This window comes from Macrobrachium rosenbergii, unplaced genomic scaffold (genome assembly GCF_040412425.1).
Source record: "Macrobrachium rosenbergii isolate ZJJX-2024 unplaced genomic scaffold, ASM4041242v1 13902, whole genome shotgun sequence".
NCBI lineage: Eukaryota > Metazoa > Arthropoda > Malacostraca > Decapoda > Palaemonidae > Macrobrachium > Macrobrachium rosenbergii.
The window spans coordinates 594,280-621,351 of record NW_027100722.1 but is presented as its reverse complement, the minus strand read 5'-3'; the positions used below and the strand labels follow the sequence as shown (position 1 = coordinate 621,351).

The window sequence follows — 27,072 nt, the reverse complement described above, 5'->3', positions numbered from 1 at the left end:
CTTCAAGGCCAGAAGGATGGTCGGTGGACGTAGCCATGGCCCTTCCCCGAGATTGTTGTGTCAGTGAATCAACACGACAATACCCTGAAAGGTCCTCTGTATCTCAATAGAATATGCTTCGTGTGGCAGAGGACCCTCGAGTCTTTCCAATCTGCAGTCCTCCCTCAATACTCTCCCTGCAGGTGGGAGTACCTCACCAGAACCTCCAGTTCCCCACTAAACCACTTGGGCATGTGAACAGGTAGGTCCGAGAACCTTACCTGCTTCGTAAGTCCGCGTGGTAGGGCTGTGACCAGATACAGAGTCCCAATCACGGACCCTTCTGTCTGCCTCGAGATTCCCGGTAAACCCCAATGAAGTTGAAGGAACAGAAGAGGGGGAGCGAGTACCCTTACTTGTCCTGCTGGAACTGATGGACCCGACAGGAGAGCCAGCCCAAGAGCAATCACCAACATGATGTGGTGATGGCTTCACAGGTCTAGGAAAATGCAGTGGAGGGGGAGGGGAGGGCTGTCCCAAGAAGAGAGCAGAGGCTCATACGAACACGCGTGAAGGTTCTCAGAAGGCGAGCAAACCATTTGCGAGAATGCGATCGGGAGCCGGCCCTGGGAGAGCAGTTGCACACACTTGGGTGTCAGCTTGCCCCGTCCTCATGACATACTCCAATCGTCTTTGAGACCAAAGCCTCCTGGCAAGAAGACGACTGTAAGCAGGACCTCCTCGAAGTGACTCTCAGTGAGTGGACCCTTGAGTCAGCAACGCCTTCACGGGAGCCTGGCTGCATACTCGGGCAAGTAGCAGCAGGGGGAGGGGAAGCACCTGCATGCTTGGACCTCATCCTCTCTCACGTGCCTCAACCAGACCGTGGAGTTGACTCTACTTTACTGGTTAAAGGAACTCGAGGTTTCATGGAAACCTGAGCACCCTAAGATATGCTCACCTCTCTGGAGGTTCGCATACTTGAAGCTTATTCAGTACATGAAGGTTCCATGGAAGACCCCTCTGCTCGAATGTCCATGGAGACTCGAGCAGAGGCAGGCACAGCACTATGCTTGGAGGCAAAGCTCCGAGCAGAAGTGCCGAGTGCTTGGATCTCCTCAGAGGTCTGCGCATCCTCAGCTCCCCAGTTGACAGGCCTCAAAGAGACTTGCGATGCAGCCCCTTATCCCAAAGACTGGGGAGAGCCAGCAAGAGGGGAGAGAGAGACCCCTTTGGAAGACCCAGCTTGGGCCTTCTTCCGCGTGGGAGAAGCAACGCCCCCTCTTCCTCCACTCGTGGGCTTTGGAAGAGGAAGCAGAGGCGGAGACAACAGACAAGCGACAAAACCTTCCTGGACCTCCTCTTGGACTTTGACTTCTTCTTCGCCTTCTTCAGAAGGACGTGGAGGATTTGCTCCCCAAGGTTGGAGGAAGACTGGCACAGACTCCTTGGGAGCAGGGACAGGCACCATGGTGGACAAAGCAGGGGCTGAGACTTGTGTAACACTGTTGGGGTCGTTATAGTTGGGTGCGTAGATGTACCTAGGGGCATCGCATAATTCATGGTCACAGTGACAGTCAAAGTGGTGACTGTCGTGGCAGAGTGAGTCACTGGAGGGAGTGCAGGGGCATGAGCAGCTCGCAGGTGACTCAGAATGCCCCTCATAGAGGGAACTCCTTGGAGGCCAAGGGACTGCCAGGTCTCCTGGAGTTCCTCCTCCACATCTGGAAACAAAACCGGGCTGGGGGTAGTCTCCATTCGCACTGAGGGGGGTTCCTCCCCCACAAGCGAATGGAGGCCACCAAAAGGAGGTGATCCTTTCTTCCAGTCCCCCAATGACGATCTTCACCTGACAAAGTGAGCGAAGATGACGAAGAGGAGAAGTAGCAAAGTGGGGAAGTTCTGCTGGTGGGAGGAAAGTATCTGAAGGATTAGCCACCAAGGGAGTCATCGGGGGCATGTTACCCTCAGAGGATGACTTGGGGAGCTTCTTCTGATACTTCCTCCTCAGCGAATACTTCGACCATTGCTCTGGAGTCCGGTCACGGCACTCCTCACACACAGAATCAGGATTAGAATCATACCCCCTGCACAATGTGCAAAGGGTATGAGGGTTAACATCAAGGGCTGAGCAGTAATGGCTGCAAGCCTTCTCAGTGGTACCAGGGGATTTCCTCATTGGCACAGTCTTCTGCTCGGACCACTCAGATGATTTATGGGTTTGCTTATCCATAGCAAACACAAAAACACACAGATACAAGGAAAAACACAAAAAGGAACAATCCCACCTGGAAAGGAAGTGATGTTCACAGTAGTATTCACAGTGAAAACAACAGCAGCAGGGATGAGGGCAGCAGAGCAGCACAAACTCTCCATAGCTCAGCCGAAGGTACAGTGATGCTCTACCGACTGGGCGGGTGGGACTCCTACCTGGTCGTTCGGTAGTTAACTACCAAACCACCTTGTTAAGAGTTTAACAGCCGGTTCCAGCTGTGCTACAGGTAATTCCTATATAAAGACCAAGGGTCTGTACATTGTGTAGGAACAAATAAGGACTCTCTGGAGGTATAAAATGATGCCTAAGGAAAAAGTTTATGCAAGATTTCAGAAGTAGAAGACTAGGTTTCAGCAGACCCTGGCTCCACTTAACTCTATCAGTTACTAAGTCTTGGCAGGCCCCATCTACCCAAGAGCTAAATCTGTGAAAGGCAATATTATCCTTCACACACTGTCTGAGATAATACTAATCAAAATATGACACTCATTCCAGTGTCATTTTAAATCAGATTACTGTATTTGTACTCTGTGGTATGTTAACATTTAAAACAAAGGCTCAAGTAGCAAGCTGAAATCTGCCAAAAATGTCAGTCAGGGCATCATGAATAACTCACAGACTGGGTTTTGACCAATGCATTTGTCTTATTAAGTGACTGAAGATTCAATATAGCTTATATCAAATACTAGGTACATATAATTTATATTAACTTTATCACATACACAATTGTTCTGTGCATTATTAGAATTACTAAAAGGACCTCATTCAAAATGGATGGTATCTAATGGAGTATTCATTCAGAAAAAGTTACAAGCTTTCTTGATAATGTGGACTGTTTGTCCAAGAAAGCTTGAAACTTTTTCTGAACAAATACTCCATTAGATACCATCAGTTTGAATCAGATACATTAGTAATAATTTATATATGTACTTCACTTTTATATCACTTACCTAGAGTAAATTATTGAGGAAAATCAGCATGACACTGAAGAAAACACGTTCCTTCATGTTATCACCAGAGATCATCCGTAGCAACAGAGGTTATCTGTGGCAAAGAGATGTGATCTCCATTAGCACATAAAACTTTTCTATACACAATACAGTACCAATGAGATTGTACACTAAACACTTGCAGATTCAATGCAAATGTGAGACTATGCAGTGCAAAACGTGTGGTCCCAAAAAACAACATTTTTCCCATTCCTGTCTTCTGTGTACCTGTATGAACCTGCAAACACAAGTTCTGTACATTTCAATTTTAGACCTCTTAATGTTCTGGGTACTTCCACTATTAATATGAGCTAAAAAATAGAGCCTTTAGAAGGCTGTGGCCTATAGCCTAAAATTACCATAAGACTTTCAATCATTTATATAATATAACAATTTTTAAAAGTAAATTGTATTTTTCCTAACTATACAAACCTGAGGTCCTTTATATTAGGGATTACTTTCAGGCGTAGGCTGAAAACGGCCGTTGAACTTCAAACAAGGTGGTTAGGCAGTTAACTACTGTCCGGGAGGCCAGAGTAACGCCTGCCCGGATGTAAACATTCAATTTGCCTTTCGGCCCAGGTACAGATTAAGGGGTGGCATGAGGTGGGCATAAAGTGTAAGGACCTCAGGTTTGTATAGTTAGGAAAAATACAATTTACTTTTAAAAACTTTTCATTTGTTCCAGACACAATATACAAACCCTCGGTCCTTTACATTAGGAAACTCACTGATTGGAGGAGGAATCTGATAAAGTCTCTCTGAACTGACTGGAGTTCACCACCTTGTCTTCCCTTCCTGGTTGTGAGAGCGAGGAAGGAAAAAACTGCCTCTGACAAAAGATCGGGTTGTAAGAATCGAAGACAGGATCAGTTGTCAGACTTCTGGGTCCCCTTTGCATGAAAGTGGAAACGTCAGTTCATGCAAAGTACTAGCTAGGAAGAATTTGATGTCGGATGACAATAAGGCAAATACAAGCATTGGGTTTGTCTCAAAGTCATGGTCTCCTTCCTCCCCAGTTGCAAGAGGAAGGAGTGGGGTTACTTCTATTAACCTGAATGGAAATAGAACAGGAGCTCCGTTATGTGAAGACCTGCCTCGATCGCCTGGTCCAGCTTGTAACGGCATGTCCGCTCCCTGCCCGTGGGAAGAGAGCCAGGATGGGGAGAAAGAAGAGAGGCCAGTCACTCAACATTCATTCTCCCAATCACAACCTAGTACAACATAGGCGAGATGCAACCTGTCCCGTTAGGGGAGCTGGATAAGCTACACAACTTGTTGAGCACCCACCACAGGACCCAGGAAAAAGTGTCCAAGGACTTGTGTGCAACATCCTGGAGGTAGAAGGAGGTGAAGGTAGTCTGTTGGGACCACACACCTGCCTTCAGCACCTGTGGTACCGACATATTCTTCCGGAATGCAAGGGACGGACCAATGCTTCAGCAGACCTCGTGAGCTCTCGGACAAAGCGTGCGGTGTCGTCTTCTCCTGCAGCAGACCCTATGCTCTCCTTATCGTCTCACAGAAGCCAGAAAGAGATGGTATTCTTGGACACTTCTTTCTTGGTCGAGCCAGTGCTAACAAAGAGTCGTCGACACTCAGGCCGGAGGTGCCCTGAGTCCTCTTCAGATAAGCGCCGCAGCACCCTAACAGGACACAGTAGCATCTCGTCTGGATCATTACCTACAAAGTCCTCTAGGGAGAGGATCGTGAAGGACTCGAGACCGTGACGTCAGGGACCGAACTTCTGAGTCTTATTTCAGATGTAAATCCGGGATGAAATCGAGCGTACCTGATCCCCATCCCCTCGATTGTTTAACATCAAAGACTAAAGTCCGTGACCTCGCCAACTCTCTTCGCCGATGCCAGGGCAAGCAAGAAGACGGTCTTGAGGTCAGATCCTGTCTGACGACTCTCTTAAAAGGCTCATACAGATGCACGAAGTCAGGCTCCTTAAGACGAGAGTCACATCCCACTCTGTCAGGGGCCTGAGATCCCTGGGTGGGCAAGACCCTCGAAGCTTCTCATGAGTCAGAAATCTTGAAATGAGGAGGAGATGTCTCTCCTTTCAGCCGTGAGACTAGGCCAAGTGCTGTGGTAGCCTTTACAGCTGAAACGGAGGAGAAGCTTCTCTCGTTTCAGGAAGACCTGAAGTCCCGACCTGCTGAACAGTTGCTCCGACCGGAGAAGATACCCCTTCAGACAACACCAACCACAGAAGATGGACCACTTTCCCTGGTATTTCCGCTGCGGAGGATCTTCTGAGGTATCCTGCCATCTCTGTTGCCCCACGGCGCTGTCAGCCTCTCAGCTTGCAGAGATGGTGGATAACCCTCCAGCCACGAACTCACAGGGAATGCACTGCCAGACTGGAACCGCTCTGCGTGAGTTGACTGATGTAGAAAGTTGGGCCAGGGGAATCCCTCTCGGCGCCTCGGAGAGGAGATGCTAGCAGGTCCGGGTACCAAATGGCCCTGGGTGCCACCAACTCATTCTGAGATTCAGGGTGATCATCACTCGGAGAATCAGACAGAATGGGGAAAGGCTTAAGCGTCGAGTTGTCCCACGGGTGTTGGAATGCATCCTCCGCAGCGGCCCATGGGTCCGGCCCTGCGACAGAACAAAAGACCTGGGTGTTCTGTTGTAGAGCTAGGTGGCAACAGATCGATGGCTGGACGCCCACAGGTCGAACAGCCTTTCCACTACTTCCTGATGGAGGGACCATTCAGTCCCTACCACCTGGCTCTGGCGGCTGAGCTTGTCTGCCACGACATTCCTCTTGCCTGGAATGTTTCCTGGCAGACAGCTTTACAAGCCTTGAGCCACGGCCCACATCTGCACCTGCACTGTCATCTGATGAAGCTGGTGGGACACCAGTCCCCTGTTGTTGACATATGCCACTCTGTGGTATTGTCGCTCATCAGTACCACGGAGTGTCCCATCACTCGATCCCGGAACTCCTGGAGGGCCAGGAAAACTGCCTTGAGCTCCAGGATGTTGATGTGAAGGTGCTTGTCGCCTCAGTGCCACACTCCCGAAGTCAGCAACTCCTCCAGGTGTTGCCCATCCCTCGGTCGATCGTCTGAGAACAGAAGCATGTCCGGAGGCTGAGTATGCTTATACTCTTATTAAGAGGTTCCTGTCGTCTAACCACCAATGAAGGTCCTTTCTCACCTCCTCGGAAGAGGAATGAGGAAGGACTGGGGGACACTGGGAATGGGACCAATACTCCTTTAGTCTCCACTGGAGAGATCCGCAACAGAAGACACCCGTGAGGTACTAGTTTCTCCAATGACGACAGGTGACCGATGACGACTTGCCATTGCCAGAGCTGGTTGCTCCTGCCGTGACAGGAACAACTGTGCTGCCTGGCTGAACTTGCTGATGCAAAAGTCCGAGGGAAAGACTTTGTATTTTTGCCACCATATCTATCAGCATGCCCAGGTACTTTGTACTCTTTGGGGTGAATCTGACTTCTCCAGATTTACCAAGATCCCTAGATCCCTTGCAAAACTTGAGGAGACGATCCCGTCCTGTAGGAACAGCGAGCGAGAGCTCGCCAGGACTAACCACGTCGAGATACCTCAGTTAGACGTATCCCGTGTGAGTGGGCCCAAGCTGACACGAGAGAAAACTCTCGTGAACACCTGGGATCGGTCGAGCCTAAGCAAAGTGCCCTGAATTGGAAGACCGACTCCCCGAACAAAACGGAGGTACTTGCGCGAGGACTGATGGATGGGTATCTGGAAATACGCATCCCTCAAGTCCACCATAAGCATGAAGTCGTTCTCCCTGATGGAGGCCAGCACAGTTTGCGCTGTTTCCATCATGAACCGAGTCTGGCCTGTAGAAACAGTTCAAGGGAGAACCTATGACCGGTCTCCATCCTCCTGAGGCCTTCTCTATAAAGAAAGATGCAGCTGTAAAATATTCTGGAGACTGGTTCGAAAAGACTTCTACAGCATACTTAGCTCAGCATGGCTTGCACTTCTTGCTGTAGTGACCATAATGTCCTTCGACGAACCTGGTATAACAATTTTTAAAAGTAAATTGTATTTTTCCTAACTATACAAACCAGAGGTCCTTTACATTAGGGATTACTTTCAGGCGTAGGCTGGAAACGGCCGTTAAACTCTTGATCAAGGTAGTTAGGCAGTACCTACCTCCAGGTAGGCTGGGATACCCGCCTGCCCGGATGTAAACACTCCAATTTGCCTTTCGGTCCAGGTACAGATTGAGGGGTGGCATGAGGTGGGCATAAAGTGTAAAGGACCTCGGGTTTGTATAGTTAGGAAAAATACAATTTACTTTTAAAAACTTTTATTTGTTCCGACACAGTATACAAACCCTCAGTCCTTTACATTAGGAGACTCACTGATTGGAGGGAGGAATCTGATAAAGTCTCTCTGAACTGACTGGAGTTCACCACCTTGTCTTCCCTTCCTGGTCGTGAGAGCGAGGAAGGAAAAAACTGCCTCTGACAAAAGATCGGGTTGTAAGAAACGCAGGATCAGTTGTCAGACTTCTGGGTCCCTTTGCATGAAAGAGGAAACGTCAGTTCATGCAAAGTAGGCTAGGAAGAATTTGACGTCGGATGACAATAAGGCAAATACAAGCATTGGGTTGTCTCATCATCATGGTCTCCTTCCTCCCCTTGCAAGAGGAAGGAGTGGGGTTGCTTCTATTAACCTGAACGGAAATAGAACGGGAGCTCCCGTTATGTGCTTATCTGCCTCGATCGCCCGGTCCAGCTTGTAACGGCATGTCCGCTCCCTGCCCGTGGGAAGAGAGCCAGGATGGGGAGAAAGAAGAGAGGCCAGTCACTCAACATTCATTCTCCCAATCACAACCGTACAACATAGGCGAGATGCAACCTGTCCCGTTAGGGGAGCTGGATAAGCTACACAACTTGTTGAGCACCCACCACAGGACCAAAGGAAAAAGTGTCCAAGGACTTGTGTGCAACACCCCGGAGGTAGAAGGAGGTGAAGGTAGTCTGTTGGGACCACACACCCACCTTCAGCACCTGTGGTACCGACATATTCTTCCGGAATGCAAGGGATGGACCAAGCCATCGACTTTGTGAGCTCTCGGGTGAAAGGTACCAGTATCGTCGTCGTCAGCTGCCAAGTACCTCTTTGATCGCTTCACGAAGTCAGGAGGAAGATGTGTCCTTAGACACTTCTTCCTTGGGAGAGACAGTATTAGCGAAAACGTTGACGACATCCAGGTTAGGAATGTCAAACCTATCGGAAAGTACCACAGCTCCCAATAGGACAAAGTAACGAATGATCTGGATCATCGATACAAAGTCCAAGGAGGAGGGGAACAAGAAGGACTCGAACCCGACAGTCGATGCCAATGGATTCGGAGTCCACCTACGACATCCGAGAAGGAGTCGAGGTATGATCCCCATCCCTGTTCTTCCATCTTCTACGCCAAGGCCAGGGTAAGATGAGAGATGGACCTAAGAGGGCATATCTCTATCCGACGACTCTCGTAGGGCGAGTGAAGAGCACGGACAGGAACCCTAAACGAGAGTCGCATGCCACCCAGGAAACAATTCCCTGGGAGAGCATGACTGAAGAAGCTTCTCGTCCGTAGCTAACTCTCGACTGAGGAGACGAAGGCTACTTCAGATAGAAGACTAGGTCGCAAGGGCCTACGTTCTTCACAAATGAAAGGGAGAGAAGCAGCCCTCGGCGGAGAAGACGAGGAAGTCCAGACTTGACGAGCGACTCTGACCCGAGAAGAAGTTCTGACAACGGCACCACCAGCGAAGACGGATCCAGTCCCTGGGACAGTGTTGCAGAGGACTTCAAGGGATATCCAGCTATATCCGTTGCCGCTCGGCGAGAAAGCCTGTGCTTGCAAGGAAAGCTGGAATGTCTCCCAGTCCTGAACACACAGGGATGTACTGCCTCAAGAACCGCTTCTTGTGTAGCTGCACAGGAGGATGGGTCAAGCGGAATTCTTCTCGATGCCTCGGCAATCAGGTTGGATGAAGGCGAAGTCTTCAAGTATTTGTCTGTAACTCGGGGTGAGCAATGTTTGTGAACCCCTAGCGAAACGGACAAATACGGAGGGAAAAAACGTCGATATCAAGTTTTCACCAAAAGACAGCATGCCTCAACAGAGCGGCCCCTGGTCTGGTATGAGGGAGCGAGAAAACACTACCGACTTGTGTGCAGGGAGGCAACAGAAGGACGGTAGGGATTTCTCAGTCCAGCAGTCTCTGCATGAATCTTCGTGAAGAAAGAGTGAGCAGCATGTTCCGTCCTGATCACTCAAACCCGAGGCCAGGCTTGCCTACCAATACATCCCCACCAGGAATGCAGCTGGTTAATTGAGCTGTCGAGTGTGCAATAGAACAACACTCGAGTACCTTCAAATGTCGAGATGAAACGGGGGAAAAACGATTGCCTCCTGTTTGTCGACAAATGCCACTACTGTGGTTTTGTTGTTCAACGAAACCAGTGAGTGCCTCAAAACCCATCCTGAATTCTCGGACGGCCAAAAGGCTGCCCTGAGCCAAGGACGGTGATGAGAAGGTACTAATCGTCTCAGTCACACAAATTCAAGACAAGGTCTTACCAGTGTGCGCCTATTCCTCAATCTGTGAATCCGTAAGTAGACACAAGATGTGAGGGGAATATGCAAGCATATTCGAAGGTTCCTACAATCAAGCATTAGCCTAACTCTTTCCTCATACATCGAAGAGGAAAGAACGGGGAAAAAGGAAGCAGACTTCCATTTTCCACCATGGGGAAGCTTCTGCAAGATGACAGGGTACCGAGGCAATTAGCTCTAGCTGGCTGGCATTTCCCGAATCGGGACCACGGGAGAGGTGGTGGGATGAAAGTTCAATGGAAAGAATTGCCGAGACCTAAGGGAAATAGATACTTCTCCTGAAGGAATCCATTCCCAGGTCTCAGCAATGTCGCTGCCAGTTCCAGAGACTCGATAAGCATCATTTCGTCCAGGCATCAGCAGTTGCAATCTTCTTCTGAAGCCTAGGACTTCTTAGCTAAGGAGTTGAGGGGGGCTGGCTTGAACTCAAGGTCGAGTTGAGATGACTAAGACCCAAAGTTCTTGGCCATTGTCCAAAGGACAAGTCAGTGCCCTGGTGGGAACCTTGATTACCGGGGTATCTGGCAAATCTCTGAAAGAGAAAGGCAGAACCAAGTAAAGGTTCGTTTCCAAGGGTCAAGCCAACTCGGGACTTACGAAACCGGAGATCCGAATTGGGACAAAGTCCTTCTTAGCACCAGAATTGCCCAAAAAACTGCAGTCGGCAAGACCCTCCGAGGCAAGAAGAATTCATATTCTGTCAAGCCAGGGGTGGAAGTTTGGTGTCTCGACCTGAATTAACTCCATCGAAGAAAAAAATTCATCAGGTCGAGAACGCTCTCGGAAGCCAGGACCACGGCGGTCCCTGACACTCTCGGCCCCTCGGAAACTGCAAGGGTTGCAAGTGATGAAGGTTATTCATTGGGGGAGCCGCGGTCCTGTCCCGGGGATCCTCACGCCGACGAATCGACGCGAAGTTCCCCGAGAACACGGGGGCGATCATAACTTGAAGAGGAAGACCCTCGCTGTTTCCGATGCGTGAAACTCCTGTACCTCTCCCCTTGGAGGGAGACCTTGACAGATCCCATGAAACCCTCCTCAGCTACCTGGTTATAATACGAGAGAATCGGGGGACCGATACCCAAAGCACGCCAGGCAGCCAAACTCCGAAAGAAAATTTCGTTGGAGCTCTCTCTGTCCGTCTCGTGCCTCTCGGAACAACCGAGAGGAGAAGAGAACAGGTGAGGAGAAAAGAGTATCCCTACCTGTCCTGCCAGAATGATAAGCAGGAGAGGCGGACCGTGAGCGATAATCAACCGAAGGAGATTACTGCCACACGGGGAAAGAAGAGCATTTGTGCCGTGGCAAAGCGCTTTCCTGGGAAGAGCAAAAAAAGTTCACTCGAACATAGCCGAGAACCCGAGTCGGAAAAAACCGAGTAGGGCCGAGCCGAGCCGATCACGCGAACGCGATCCAGCTGATCGGTATGCGGCAGGCTGGGAGGCAGGCGGAGCGAGCCGAGCCGAGCCAGTCTGGTAAGCCGAGTCGAGTCGAGCCGAGCCAGTCTGGCAAGCCGAGTTGAGCCGAGCCAGTCTCGTAAATGCGACCGGGGGCCGAGCCGAGCCAATTGCGCGAACACAATCATAACTGGGCAGGCCGGACTCGTCTGCTGTGAACAATTACTAGTTTCCCGAACTCTAAACTCCTTTGAGGCCGAGGCCGAGGCCCCTCAAGAAGAAGGTTCAAAGGGGAATTCTGTGTCTGCTATCTTGCATGCTCGAACCCTAAAGTTTGAGACACAAGAACGAAGCACGGCCGAGCAACCAAAGCAGCTGGCGGGCAGTATCGAGACACCTGGCGTCGCGGCACACCGACAACTGGGTGTCCCGGCAACCAGACGCCTGGGTGTCTCGGCACTTTCTCTCGTCCTGTGCCTCTCGTAAAGAGAGTGCTCGTGATTCATAGAATTCCAGCTACCCACGAGACTTCCGAAAATCGGGAGCGGCTGCTTTGTTTCCTAATAGATCGAAAGAGCCAAGCACAGAACCAGTCTTAGACGCAGACTTCCAAGACTGGCAAAGAGGGAGTGGCCTCGAGAGGCCGCGCTCTCGCGGCCCCCGAAATGCAAGATCCCACACGAGAATGCGAATCAGTCAACGAGAGAAACTTGTCTCCCGGAAGAGAGTCAGTCCCTTAGAAGTCCCGCAGGACTCCCAAAGAGAATCTCTTCCCTGCTTCTTCTGGTGTTCGAACCGAGAGGATCGAGACACCAGGCTGGGAACCCGACCGAGCACTGGCAAACACTCGGGGAGCGCTTGCGGTGCTGGCAGGAAGAGGAACCAAGATACCTGGGTGCCTCGGCCCTTTCTCTCGCACTGCTCCCAAACTGGGCCCAGGAAAATTTCTCCAGACCAGATCGGGATACTCGATTTTCCATAGAATCTCGAGCACTCGAAGCTGCTCGCGAACGAGCGCCCGAAGCAGCCCCCACCTTAGAGGCGGAACCTCTAAGACTCAGGAACGGGATCGCAAACTGAGGTCTGCACGCCTGCGGTTTCTGAAACACAAAACCCAGGGTTATGCGAATCGGTTTCCTAACCCGAAGGTCGGGAAGAGCCAACGAGAGACCCACTGCCTCCTCGGAAGGAGGCAGTCCCTAGACGTCCAAGGGCATCAAGGGCAAGAAGCAGCATTCCTCTCCTTCACCCGACGGAGGTCTGTCCGATTCTCGTGACCCCCTTGGACCTCGGGAGAGGAAGGGAAGACGCAGCAGAAGACGAAATCGAAGATAAGATCAAGAAGACGGCGGCTACTTCCACAGGGCGGCTTCCTTCACCTCCTCTCCGACATCTTCTACAGGATGGTGGACACGAAACGCAGCCAGGACACCACCACCAGGAGAAGCATGATCAGGACAGCCGATGCAGGAGCTACAGCAGCAATTCGGAAGGCAGGAGCTACTGCAACGGCCAGGATCATCACCTCAACAGGACGACTTCCTACATCTTCACGCCGACATCTTCTACAGGATGGCGGACATCGTAACCTCTGGGGCAGCTGACAGGAACGCACGGAAGCGGCCCCGGGCACGATCAGGACATCCGATGCAGGAGCTACATTAGTGGTTCAGAAGGCAGGAGCTACTGCAACGGACAGAATGTCCTTTGAAAGTCACCAGCAGCGACAGGAGCCATCAGGGCGGCTGCGGCAGGAGACCAGGAAGAGTAGCCCAGAGACTGTCGTCGAGTTGACAAGGGCATAACACAGGGAACAGCAGGAGCAGATGGACCACAGATACGCAGGAAGCATTGCAACAGCATACATGAAAATCAGCAATGACAGCGATCGATCTACATCGGCGGGAACAGAGTCAGAGCGATCCCGACGTGGAAATATGACATCTAATCAGGTATTGTGGTCGATCACGAAGCAACACTGAATGAATGTCAGGACTGCTTCATGCAAGATATTCTTGATATATCCAGCCAACTACTGCTGTGTCTGCGATGCTCACTGTCAACCGGAAAGAAAAGCAAAGATGATTAGTAGAGGGAGGCTCCTCCCGCTACAAGGGGAACAGCCCTACGCAGCGGGAGGAGGACTCTAGACGAGGTCGCCCGGTTGCTCCCCCCACCACCCGGTCTTCGCCCGATGAGCGAGCGAAGAGGGCGAAGGAGAGAAGGAAGAACCTACGGGAAGAGAAAGAAGGACGGAGGGGAGGCCACCAAGGGCACTGCGGAAGCGGAACTTATCGACGACGCCCGTAACCTCCCACCCGGCCCGCACTTCTCTAAACGCAGGTGGCGAGTAACACTCAGCGTAAGTAGGAAGAAATTAGTGATGCCCCTTATACATGGAGGGCGGAAGCCCAAGAAGGGAACTAACTCTTACGTCCCGATGGATGTAGGGGAGTGAAGATATTGCGTCCCAAACTATATCTCCGAAAGTACAGGGGCGCCTTCAGTATTTACGTAAAGGGCTGCTGTACAGAAGCATTACCACTTGGTTACGCTACTCCAGTTATGCCCTTGGCCGTCAAACCCAAGACACAGGCAGGGAACGACGGCTTATGCAAGGTTATCACAAATTGTGGGTTTGTATTAATAAATATCAAACACACGTATATATAAACAAAATACAGAAAGATCCCACCAGGATAATAAGAGCTTAACGACAGTCAGGCAGGAGAATAGCGAAAACACGTCAGCAACAACGCATTTTGCTGAAAACAAACTGGAATGTTTACATCCGGGCAGGCGGGTATCCCCGCCTACCTGGAGGTAGTTACTGCCTAACCACCTTGCTCAAGAGTTTAACGGCCATTTCCAGCCTACGCCTGAAAGTAATCCCTAATGTAAAGGACTGAGGGTTTGTATATTGTGTCGGAACAAATATTCATTCAGACAGGTTTACAATATAGTCTACAGGCTACAGTCTAGCCTATATAAGGAAGACAAATTAGAAGGCTGTATCCTATAGCCTAGAATGACCATAAGCCTCTAAATCATTAAAATAACAATTTTTAAAGTAAATTGTATTTTTCCTAACTATACAAACCCTCGGTCCTTTACATTAGGAATTACTGTACTTTCAGGCGTAGGCTGGAAGCGGCTGTTAAACTCTTGAGCAAGGTGGTTAGGCAGTAACTACCGCCAGGTAGGCGGGAATACCTGCCTGCCCGGATGTAAACATTCCAGTTTGCCTTTCGGTCCAGCTTCAGATTGAGGGGTGGCATGAGGTGGGCATAAAGTGTAAAGGACCTCGGGCAGCAACACAACAGAAGCGGCCCTAGACACAACCACTAGGAGAAGTAGCGGGCACGATCAGCACACCCGATGCAGGAGCTACGTTAGCGGTTCGGAAGGCAGGAGCTACTGCAACGGACAGAAATGTCCTTTGAAAGTCACCAGCAGTGACAGGAGCGATCAGGGCGGCTGCGGCAGGAGACCAGGAAGAGCAGCCCAGATACTGTCGTCGAGTCAACAAGAGCATAACACAGGGAACAGCAGGAGCAGATGGACCACAGATACGCAGGAGGCATTGCAACAGCATACATGAAAATCAGCAAGACAGCGAACGATCCACATTGGCGGGAACAGAGTCAGAGCGATCCCGACGTGGAAATATGTCATCTAATCAGGTATTGTGGTCGATCACGAAGCAACACTGAATGAATGTCGGGACTGCTTCATGCAAGATATTCTTGATATATCCATCCAACTACTGCTGTGTCTGCAATGCTCACTGTCAACCTGAAAGAAAAGCAAAGATGATTAGTAGAGGGAGGCTCCTCCCGATACAAGGGGAACTGCCCTACGCAGCGGGAGGAGGTACTCTAGACGAGGTCGCCCGATTGCTACCCGCCCTTGGTCTTCGCCCGACGAGCGAGCAAAGAGGGCGAAGGAGAGAGATCTACTAAAGGGGAGAAGGAAGAACCTACGGGAAGAGAAAAAAGGACGGAGGGGAGGCCACCAAGGGCGCCGTGGAAGCGGAACTTATCGACGACGCCCGCAACCTCCCACTCGGCCTGCAATTCTCTAAGCGCAGGCGGCGAGCAACACTCAGCGTAAGTAGGAAGAAATCAGTGATGCCCCTTATACACGGAGGGCGGAAGCCCAAGAAGGGAAAGAACTCTTACGTCCCGATGAATGTAGGGGAGTGAAGATATTATGTCCCAAACTATACCTCCGAAAGTACAGGGGAGCCTTCAGTATTACGTAAAGGGCTGCTAGAAGAGAAGCATTACCACTTGGTTACGCTACTCCAGTTACGCCCTTGGCCGTCAAACCCAGGACACAGGCAGGGAACGACGGCTTATACAAGGTTATCACAAATCATGGGTGTGTATTAATAAATATCAAACACACGTATATATATATATATATATATAAACAAAAATACAGAAAGATCCCACCGGGATAATAACAGCTTTACGACAGTCAGGCAGAGAGAACGAAAACACGTCAGCAAAGCATGACGGCCGAAAGCAAACTGGAATGTTTACATCCGGGCAGGCAGGTATCCCCGCCTACCTGGCGGTAGTTACTGCCTAACCACCTTGCTCAAGAGTTTAACGGCCACTTCCAGCCTACGCCTGAAAGTAATTCCTAATGTAAAGGACTGAGGGTTTGTATATTGTGTCGGAACAAATATCCATTTAAACAGGTTCAGGCTACAGCTGAGCAGTCTGCAGTCAGTCTATACAGTCTAACTGTTACCAGACCCCTTACAAGCTTAGGCTGCAGTAGGGTAGCCCTGCCTATACAGTCTCTAAATAGGCCTGCCAACTACCTGATCTAGAAATGTGGGAGATGGCACACACACACCACAAAATTCCTTTTTATTGCTGCATCCCAACTTCCTTGGTGCTGCTGCTGCCGTCTCTCCTCTTTGTTTGTTTCTAGTCAGAGAACTTTGACTTCAATCACGTGATCACCCATTCATTGATTCAGGTGGGACTTGTATGTTGACTGCTGTCTTTTCTATCTGTCATGGAATCATGAGTCTCGTGTTATGTTATTATGTTATTTACATTACACACACACACACAAACTAATTAGAATCTAAATAGTGTGTTAGTGCTACACTGTTCCCATACTCCATTTCAGGCCCAGTAAATATTCTCGTATGGCCAGAAAATGTTATTTGCAATTTGCAAACAGTGTTTAACGTTTGAGATCCCTGTGACAGTGATGCAGAGGAGAGAAAAGAAAGCTGAATATATACTGTAAATGTAAAAAAAAATAAAATAAAATAAAATAAAGACATCAAAGATGCAAGACTCTACCAAAGCTTAGAAAAATTGTATTTTTTAAAAGTAAAATGCATTTTTCCTCACATACAAACCCGAGGTCCTTTACTTAAACGGCGTTACTTTCGGCGAAAGCTGAACTAGCCTCTAAAGACTTAACAACGCGGTGCGGTAGCCTAACTACCGGCCGGGTAGTTGGGTGGTTGCAGTGGGGACCCACGCTAACCCCCGCCCAGCGTCAAGCATTCACTTTGCTTTCTGGTCTAGGGCAGATTGTGGGGAGGCTGAGGTGGGTAACCTGAGTAAAGGACCTCGGGTTGTGTGTTAGGAAAAAAGCATTTTACTTTTAAAAAATGCAATTTGTTCCTACACAAATACAAACCCTTGGTCCTTTACTTATATGGGGACTCATGATTTGGTGGGAGGAATCTGAGTGAAGGTCTCTGAACGACTGGAAGTTCAACCACACCTTTTGTCCTCCAGGGGTAAGAGCGAGGAGGACATAGCCACCGCACTGTGACCACTGTTATGTGAACTGGAGTGTCACGAGCCAGTCTACTCGACCGCCCCTGCTGTGACGAAGTTACGCTATGTAAGTGAACACACAGCAAGGTAAAAGAGAGAGAGAACCTACCCCAGCCACAGGAGAGCTGATCTGAGGATGTCGGGGACTAAGGACCAAAATGAAGAATGGGTTTGGTAATTAGCCTGCAACCCCTTCCCCACTTTGTAAGGGAAGGAGGGGACATTACATCTAATGTGTACCTGAAAGGCAACAAAGATTAGGATACTCAAGGAATGAAACTCACCTGCGTCTGACATCTGGTTCAGCTTGTACGGCCCAAACTCTCTGCCCGAAGGAAGAAGACGGACGAAGGGGAGGAAGAGAGAGCCAGTCACTCACCTTTCACGCCCATCCATGCACGTACAACAGATGAGACCAGCCGGAAGCTTTCTCCACTAGAAAGATCCTACTGTAGAAGCCTGGAGATCGATCCTCGACGACTTCGATGGCTCCCTTGCTCAACATAGTTTCGACCTCCCGAAGTAGGGCCTCTCTCCTCCGGGGGTCTTGAAGGTAAGAGGGGAACTGGACCGGTATGTCGTGAGGGGAGGCGGCGACTCGAAGGGTAGAGAACATCCCTCCCGAAGGACATTCACTACCCAGGTCTCCGCTCTGTGTCGCTGCCAAGTTGCCCAGTGGCATGATAGGCATCCCCCCACCGACAGCAGCATCTGAGGGGGCTCGCTGTCCCTAGAGAGCTCCTCCCCTCTTCTTCTTTGCCTTACCTTTCCTCTTGGGGGAACAGATTGGCGAAAGGGACCCTGCAGTTCCTTCCATGGGGGGGAAAGAGGAGGTCTGGACTTTTCCTCGAGCGCCCATCGAAGCACTGGACTTCTTCGGGGCTGAGATGCTAGCCTGGCTCACGGTCCGGGCCGCAGGACGAGAGGGTTGCGCAACACCTTTCGTGGCTGCCTGGTGGACAAGACGGTCGTGTTCATCGGCCTTCCTCTTGTCCACCACAGCATCCACTTCTCTGGGGATGAGGGAGGTGGTGTCCAGAATTGGTCTGTTGCACAGGGAGACTGAAGCTTCGGCGCCCACTGATCTGTAGATTCGGGACAACACCGTATCTCGTCTCTCTAGTACCAGGTTTGCCGTCAGGTGGGCTATAAAAGAGATGGCCTTTCCACCCGACTGGCAAAGACTCCTGAAGGTCGGGTCTTCATTCTGAGAGCCAGACGAAGACGATCCTCGACGCAAAGGCCCAGTTGTCGAGCCAGGAGATCGCCTGGAGAGCAGACAGAGCTGTCCCCTCCAGGGCGTTCAGCTCAGCTTGCGTGAGGAGTGCAGGCTCCCCAGTTAGCTGAGCTGAAGTGGTACCAGGAGCTAGACGAGCTAGGCCCAGTTCCATTTCTTTCTGCTGCAGTGCTCCCTCCAAAGGCAAGTAGTACTACTTCTGTCTCGGTAGAGGGGGAGGTAAGAGCTTGGTGGAGAGAGTCGAGCGAAGCGAAGACGTTGGTCCAGAGACCAAGTCGTTCACCTGCTTGAGGACGCTGTCTGCCAAGGGAGACCATGGTAGTCCAAGGGAGGGTTTTGGTTCCTTCTTGGAAGTGTAAAACTCCTCCAACCTGGACAACCGTTCTTCCAAGGGCGTTGGAAGTGGTTCCTCCAGACCGTTGTGCTGACGAATCAGCGCAACGATCTCAACAAATGCTCTCTGCAATTCTGGAGTGTCCGGATCTCTTGGAAGAGGACCTTCCAAGAGACGGTCTTCCAGGAAGGCCCCTCCTGACAACAGAGGCGTACGACCTCTCACTCGGTTGGAGTGAGGAAGGAAAGGACGCCCCTGATGCTGACTGCACAAGAACCTCAACTCCAGCAATCCTACCAACGCCCTGTCTCCTCCCAGAGAATCCCGAGGAAGTTGAGGGGTGGGAGAGGCAGAGCGAACACTACCGTCGTGTCACTGGTATAACCAGTGGAGGCCACGGACCCCTCACGATCTCCAACCCACGGTGGAGCGTCGCGAGAGGGCCTAGATGGACTTACTCATCTGGGTGGTGACCGTCTTCACAATCAGGGGACGGCCTCCCCACAGCCCATCCACGCTCCGACGCTGGACGGTCCTCCACACTGGAGCGTGTTGAGGAGACCAACACGGGTGTGGACTGCCGATTGGAGACCACTGTCCCTAACATCTGGGTGTGTTCCATTCTTCTTCGATGCCGAAGCAGTCGAAGAAGGCCGCGGGGACCTCTTCTTGGTTCCTCCCAACGCCTTCGCAGCAGAGACGTCCATGGACACCTTCTCCGACAGTCCTATGTCTGACTTGGAGGAGGATGACGGTTTAGGTGGAGGAGAAGCCCGAAGGCTTTTCCCCTTCTCTCGTTCTGTGCCCAAGCTCACTACAGGAGAGGAGCGGCTCGAGGCCGGACAGTCTCCCTTAGGCGACTGTGATTTCGGCGACGCTCGCTTACGAGGTGCCAAAACGGAATCAGTTCAAGATGACAAAGCTGAAACGTCTGAGAAGTTTACCGAGCTAGCCTTCCCAGTGAGAGATCCAGCGGTCTTCCCCCGAGGGGAGGACTGCACCCCCTTAGAAGATCGAGTCTTCTTAGTGGGGGAGAGGTTCCACCCTCCCCTTCTTAGACTGACTGGTCGTAGAAGAGGGGGGTGAAGAGGCAGAAGAAGATGAGGATGAGGACGATGAAGTAGAAGTCAAAGACGTAGACGGCTGGCGTGCACACTTCTTCTTGATCAACGACAACACAGCGCGTCCCCCAACCTACCGAAGACAGACCAGGGGTCGACGGGGGTGGGGGCAGCAACAGCAGAGGACACAAGAGCGCGATGACTGGCTGGAGTCTCATGTCATATGGTAGTAGGCATCACAGAGGCAGATGCAGGCAATGAAGTAAGGAACATCTGCATGACCAGCACAGGCAATGGTGGAAGCGAGGTGAGGAGGCGTGGGAGTGTAGCCAGGCGGGGGTAGGGTGACCGAGCAGACTGGCCCAGCCACCGTCGACATGGAGGTGGCTGGAGTAGGGACGTCACCATGCTCCCCAGCAGCACAGTGGTGACGGTAGTGGTGGTTAGAGTGTCGACCGTGTGGGTAGTGGGAGGGGGGAGGAGTACCCCCTCCCACACAGCACTGTTGATGCAGATCAGGCGTACCAACCATCCCGAGTGACTCCCACGCCTGACTCAAACCGGGCACAGATGCCAACCCTGCGGAAGACAAAGACGGGTAGGGGGGGCACCCCCCCAACCCAGGGATCAGCGACTGGGTGAGGAGAACTAAGAGGGGTGCAGCCTAGGTCCACCAATCTTGCCTCCTCTGTGACTGCGGATGCAGACACAGGGGACAGCAAGACAGACTCAGAACTAAGAATCAGCAGCAAGGGAAGTCCTTCGGGGCTTAGATACGACTGCGAAGGATTTGCAACCGATGGAGTCGAAGGTGCCAAAGACAGCACCTCCAACACCTTGGTCTCCTTACGCTTGTATCTAGGCCTCTGAGAATACCTATCCCACTTCTCGGGGGACCAAAGCCTACACTCATCACAAGGTTCGTCTACAGTTCAATCAGAAGGGTCCTTACTCTCTTTCTTACACTTTAGGCAAAGGGAGTGGGGATCTGAGTCCGCGCTACAGCAGAAGGTGCCACACTTTTTATCCTTACCAGGACATACCCAGCGCACAGGCTTATCAGAATCATGGGTTTGCGATAACTCATCCATCATCACAAACACGCACAATTATACTCAAGAAAAAACAAACAGGAACAAACACACCATGAAAAGGTGCAGCTTTAGCCTCCAGGAAGGTCCGAGCATAGAGCCAGGAAAACACGTCCGCATCAGACAAGGCCAGCAAGTAAAGTGGATGTGTGGGTCCCCCACTGCAACCACCCGGCCGGTAGTTATACTACCAGACCGCCTTGTTAAGTCTTTAGCGGCCAGTTCAGCTTTCGCCAAAAGTAACCCCGTATAAGTAAAGGACCAAGGGTTTGTATTTGTGTAGGAACAAAGGGAGACTTCTTCCGCAGTAAGCTGCTGCAGCGGGAGACCCGGGCCTAAACGCACCAGGTCTGGGTCGACCTGCTTGGTCAGCAATGCCCTCTCTGTCAAGGCAGAAGAGGAGGAAGCAGCTTGTCTGAGTGGTTTGAATGAAGCAAATTCTCGTGCTGGGATGCCGGCAGGTGAGACGAGACCGGTACTGGCATGTTAGCAAAGGCCGTCATGGTCACAGTACTGGTGGTAGAGGTAGCCGTAGCGACGGTTTCCACCGGAATGCCAGTCAGATGGGACAGGAGGCCCTCCCAGGATGGAACACCGGAAAGACCCTGGTGGAGCCAGGCTGCAGTCAAATCACTAGCCTGCTTCCAGAGGGAGCCTCTACCACCAAACCTGACGTGGAAAAGGTTGGGTTAGTGGAGGGAGTCTCCTCTTGCTTAGGTGAAAAAGTTTCCCCATGGGGCGAGGAGAGACCCCTGAGAAGAGGTCGTCCTGATTGTACCCCACTGTCGTTCCACACTCGATGAAGCAAGCAAAGAAGATGAAGGGGAGTCTTCTCCCGAAGAAGAGGCACCCAGAAGAGGAAGCTTGCCGGGAGAGAGAAATGATCCCAAAGGGTTAGCCACCAAGGGAGTCATCGGGGGCATATATCCCTCAGATGATGCCTTGGAAGGCTTCCTCCGGTACTGTTTCCTCCCCTCAAACTTTGCCCACTGCTCAGCTGACCAGGGGCAACACTCGGCACAAGTAGAATCTCTAGAACGCACACACCTCCTGCAAGAGGAGCAAAGGGTGTGTGGGTCCACATCAACATAGATCTAAAGCTACTGCACTTCTTCCCACCAACCACAGGGCACACATGCTGGGGGAAAGCGGGCTCAAGAGACTTACTACCTTCATGAGCCTGCATTTCAGACACACATAGCAACCATACAAGGAAAGAAGAGAAAGATCCCACCAAGAAAAATCAACTCAATGGAAGTCAGGGCAGAGAGGGAAGAGACACGTCTGCATCGCACGACGGCCAAAAGCAAAATTTGAATGTTTACGTCCGGGCTGGGGGGACTCCCACCTCCCAGACGGTAGTTAACCACCTTGTTTGAGAGTTCAATGGCCGTAAGTAATTCCTAATGTAAAGGATCAATGGTTTGTATATCATGTGGGAACAAATCACACTTTAGTAACAGAGAAGTTTCCTGGAAAAGTGCATTGGAAATAAACCTCATTTAAAAACCATTTTCGTTTAGTCTTTGTTTTATTAACCCATTTAGGTTCAGTAAGGGTTAGGATACTAAAAGCCTCCATCATTATTTAAGTAACTTTCTTTTTCAGTTGCCCGAAAAATCCAGGTGAGACGGCGGTGTAGTTGTGTGCAGGTTCTGCTCAGTTTGAATGTTACATCTGGAAGGATGCGGGGGCTGCCTGGCAAGTCTAGGCATAGTGTCCTGGGATAGGTTAGGTTAGGATGCATCCCTCGTGAACCATCTTTCATTTCCTTGTAATGAAGGAGCAACCCTTGGACGGGAGTGGGGTGGGGGGGAGGGGGTGGGCGATTAGCAAAATCAGGACCAAAAATCATAACAAAATTGTTAACAGTCCCATTATTGCAGCCATAGCCTACCCTACACCTCTGAGCCTAACCTAGCCTACAGGGCCTGAGAGGGCTAGAAATTGCCTAAACGAAGAAACAGTTTAAATCGATCAAATAAGGCCCAAATAAGGCCCAAATAAGGTCTGACCTTGGTCAATGTCCAGAACAACTCCAAGGTATAAGAAAATAGGTCACACTATAATTTTCAAATATAAAATAATAAAACTTTGTCTCTGAACACTTTTTGAGGAATTTATCCGAGATAATGATTATCTAATCATCCTCGAAAATTTTCTAAGTCGTTTGTTTACATCCAGTAGCACTTAACGTGTACTTGATCTTACTGAAAAGTTCGAAAATGAAACTGTAATGTTTCTCAGAAAGAACGTAATGTTTCTCAGAAAAACTAGTTCCCCATCGAATGATTTTCGATTTTTGCAAATCGGGTTTTTGTTGGGGATTTCGTTAGAAAGTGTATTTTTACCTACTAAATATTTATTATACGTTCTTGACGGTTTATTTCCATTAATCTTTAAACTTTACGTTTTTCTCATAGAAAATTTTAAGTAATGAATAGCTACCTCTTCCAATCAACTTTTGTCTTGTCGTCACGTGATTATACTACCCAATTACAACGCTTTGTTTCGGCGGAGTAATATATATCCCGCGTTCAGCGATTCTTTTCAGTAACTTCAGTCTGATAATTGATTTGGTCTGTTGTAATGGCTGAAGCTGTTCCTTCTCAACCGATTTCTGTTCTGGATAGCAGGGACACCCATTTCGTGTCCTGATTGACGTTGGCTATGGCCAATTTTGGTCAATATACAGTGGCAATACAGACAAGTTACTACAGTTGGGTGTCAGGATCATTGTCTTATTTTAAAAAGAACATTTGTCAACTTGTTTGATCACTTGTGCCGGTTGAACATTGCTGACAGGAGTTTTCGATGTGATACATTATTAGATCGGCATAAAAAGGTAATTTTAGCCTCCATTTTTAAAATCATATTGGTTTTAAAAAAATCTCAAAACAGATTTTGAAACGGTTATAAAGTTTATTACTCTTTGTGAAGACTTTTTTTTTATAAAGCGATCAGAAGAGTTACAACTTACAATAAACGATTGGTCGTCTTTCTGTCGGAAGTGATTGTGAATTGGGCATTTGTACAGAAAAAGAAAATTGGTGGCCCAGGCAAAGTGGTTGAAATTGACTTAAATTTGGGAGGAGGAAATAATAACGTGGGGCGTGTAGTGGAGGGCCAGTGGGTCTTTGGGGGTATATGTAATACAAAAGTGTTTCATGATTCCAGTGGGAGACAGAACCACTGCCATGTTACTTCCCATTATCAGGAACACACAATATTACTGTAATTTCAGACTGTTGGCGTGCTTAGAACTTTTGAGTAAGGGATTTCAACATTTGACCGTAAATCATAGTATTAATTTTGTTGATCCTTCCAGCGGAGCTCATACAAATAATATTGAGAGACGGTGGCTGCAGGCAAAATCGAAAAAATACCATAAAGTTCGGACGTCGGACATTTAATTTTGTGGGTTATTTGTCTGTCCTATAATCTGTCTACCACCACAATTACCGTCTTCATCTGGTCTACAGCTGATTTATACAAACCGACCCCATGAAGGTAAATTATTTGTGTGGTTTTTTTTTTCGGCTTGGTGATTTTGCCATTTTCCTGCCAGTATAACCAGCCTGCCATCTTTATAAATGCAGGATAAGGCGCACGAGCTAACAATGTTAAGGCATGTTTGGCTATATTTCAAAATGTGTTTTTCCCCCACCCGAAACCCAAAAATCCCAAATTATCCCCTAAATTGTTGTTGCAAATTTGTTTTCCTGCCTCATACCAAAATTATAACTAAAATGTAAGATTTGTCGTGTTTTCAGTACTTTTTCACTTCTTGTTTCATGAAACACCCAAAATTGGGTGTTTTCATCATAAGAAGTGGTCTAAAACGCCTAAATATGAAAAATATTACATTTTACTTTTAATTTGAATAACATGCGGAGTTCTTCTGGACATTCACCCTGACCTTAGTACCCTTGACCTCCAAGAGACGAGAAATGCCTAACTCAATCACATTTAGCCCACCCAAAACCTCAAATTTAACGCAATTTCTGAATCACGAATTTAACTTCAAGCATTGATTTAACCTTCAGCGTTATATAAATAAACTAAATAACGAAAACAACGTAATTAACGCTTTAAATAACGGTTAATTAACATTGGCAATCGTCTCCTTAGAAGGAGTCAAGAGACCGACAATGCCCATCTTCATTCAACCATATTTAACTCAAAAACTCAAATTTCACACAATTTTTAACTCAAGAATTCAACCTCAATCATTGATTTACCTCGGTTGACCTCCAATTCGATCACTCAGTCAATATCTCCGGTCGAAATTGATTGATTTCTGTTGATCTCCGGGACAACTACTCGACGACACCATCATTTGTTTGTTTACACTCACTCGACCACTTTCCACCCAAGACGATTAGCTCCTTTATTTGAGTCATTTTTGGGTTATTAATTATGTTTTCTAACATTTTAGATTCATAAAAAGGTAATAAGTATAATTATATGATATTATTTTAATATAAAATTAAGTTAATTTACTTAAAAATGTAATTTATGAAGTATTTTTGGCGATATACTTATTTTCTACCGTAGTAAATAAGTTCACGTAACGTAAAAGTGTATCGCAAATATAGAAGCTTATTTTACTTATTTATGGGTTAATAATAAGATATTGTAAGTGTTGAACTGATAAAAATGTAATAAATACAATCAGATCATATTATGTATGTTGTAAATCGAGTTATTTTATTGATAAATAATATAATCAATGAAGCATTCATAGGGTGACCTATCGGTCTCTGATATAAAACTTAACAGTTTATCTATAATATATAACGTAAAATGATATTGGCTCGTATCCAGAAATCATACGACGGTTCGTTGTATGCGATCGTCATGGTGTTGCCGTATCCAGAAACCATGCGATCATACGCAGGCATTCGCATTTGACAATGTAATTTTGGAACCATGGTGAAGGAGGCGTCGCATGGGTACCCCCTTGCGATGGCAGAATTGAAAGAATGTAAATTTCAACTCTGCATCAAAATACATTTGCCAAAGTGATTTATCTACAATGTCTATCGAAAATATGAAACAATTTGTGGTAAAAGACCTGAATAACAACACAACAAAGGTCTTGAAAAGAATACTTTTAAGAAGTCTGTACCTGCCGACGACGACGGATGAATTCGAGCTCATCGTTACAAAAACAACGGCAGTCAGCCACCTCTGTTGGAATTCTTTTCCTTCAAAATAGGCTTCGTTGACGTGTTTAGAGTTTCCTTTTCAATACAAAATTACGTATTTAATTGGTATACATCTAGAAATCTTAATATGTTAGTGTTATATTGCCCAAGAAAGTTGAAATCAGTACAGCCACTGAAGCTCCTCACAGGAGACTGCTAAAAGCGTGAAATTTCCTCGTAGGAGGCTGTTTATAATAAGGAAATTAGAAAGTATATTCGGTGTAAATGACTAGGCTAGGTTGCATGTGATGCAAAGTGAGATTGCCCAAGCCTTTTAAGAAAAGTAAAGTAAGCTAATTGCCTAAGGTAGTGGCTACCTATATGGATTGCCGATGGCTTTCACAGGCAGTGAATTGCCAAATACAAGCCAAATTCCTGATGCATGACAGGCTATATATATAAAATTCTAGTTTAGTTACGGAGAGAAGCATCTCTTGTCTCTCTCTCTCTCTGCATTGATATATTTATTAAGGAATTTTCAGTATTTCCTTTAGGCTAATAGCCAGATACCTAACCCAACTTAAAAGTTAAATATACCTTAGTTTTACAACTTAGAATCCTGTTCCTTTCCTAGACCCGGGCTTCACCCCCTGAACCCCCTCCTGACTTAAATATGCATCCGTAAGTAAACTAGAATTTTACCAATTGCCATTCCCTAGCCTAGTGAATATAAAAATATGTTATGTGGAGGATGGCATGATTCATTTTTGCAGAGAGCTATGTTGGGTGATGTAATTTTAGTGATAGGCATACTTGGAGAAACGATGTACAAACAACCCATACATGGAGGATGTTAATATATTTTTTTTTCATAAAGCTAATTTGGAGGATGTGGAAATGCATTTTCTTGACAGGCTAATTTAGAATTCTTTATTGTTTTTTGGGAGGCCACAGGTAGATCTCATGGGCTTAGGGTTCATTGCTCATGACTCCAAAATATTTTCTACCTCAAGACTAGCACAGAGCCTAGAATCGGGCATGTATAGAGGCTTTTTGTTGGGAGACAGTGGTTATCCATGCCATTCTTACATAATGACACCATTTCTTGCT

The 27,072-nt window shown here is 48.5% G+C and overlaps 1 protein-coding gene across 1 annotated transcript in view; it reads right to left on the bottom strand.

The window, feature by feature from the left end:
• The window catches only part of LOC136837962 (gastrula zinc finger protein XlCGF57.1-like), a 59,465-nt gene extending 34,308 nt beyond the window's left edge, over positions 1-25,157 (bottom strand). The window contains exons 1-2 of the mRNA XM_067102831.1: positions 25,054-25,157; positions 3,205-3,298 (exon numbers count right to left, since the gene is read on the bottom strand). The gene's annotated coding sequence lies outside the window, so the exon portion shown is untranslated. The remainder of the gene's footprint in view (positions 1-3,204; positions 3,299-25,053) is intronic.
• Between the last annotated feature and the right edge of the window lie 1,915 nt (positions 25,158-27,072).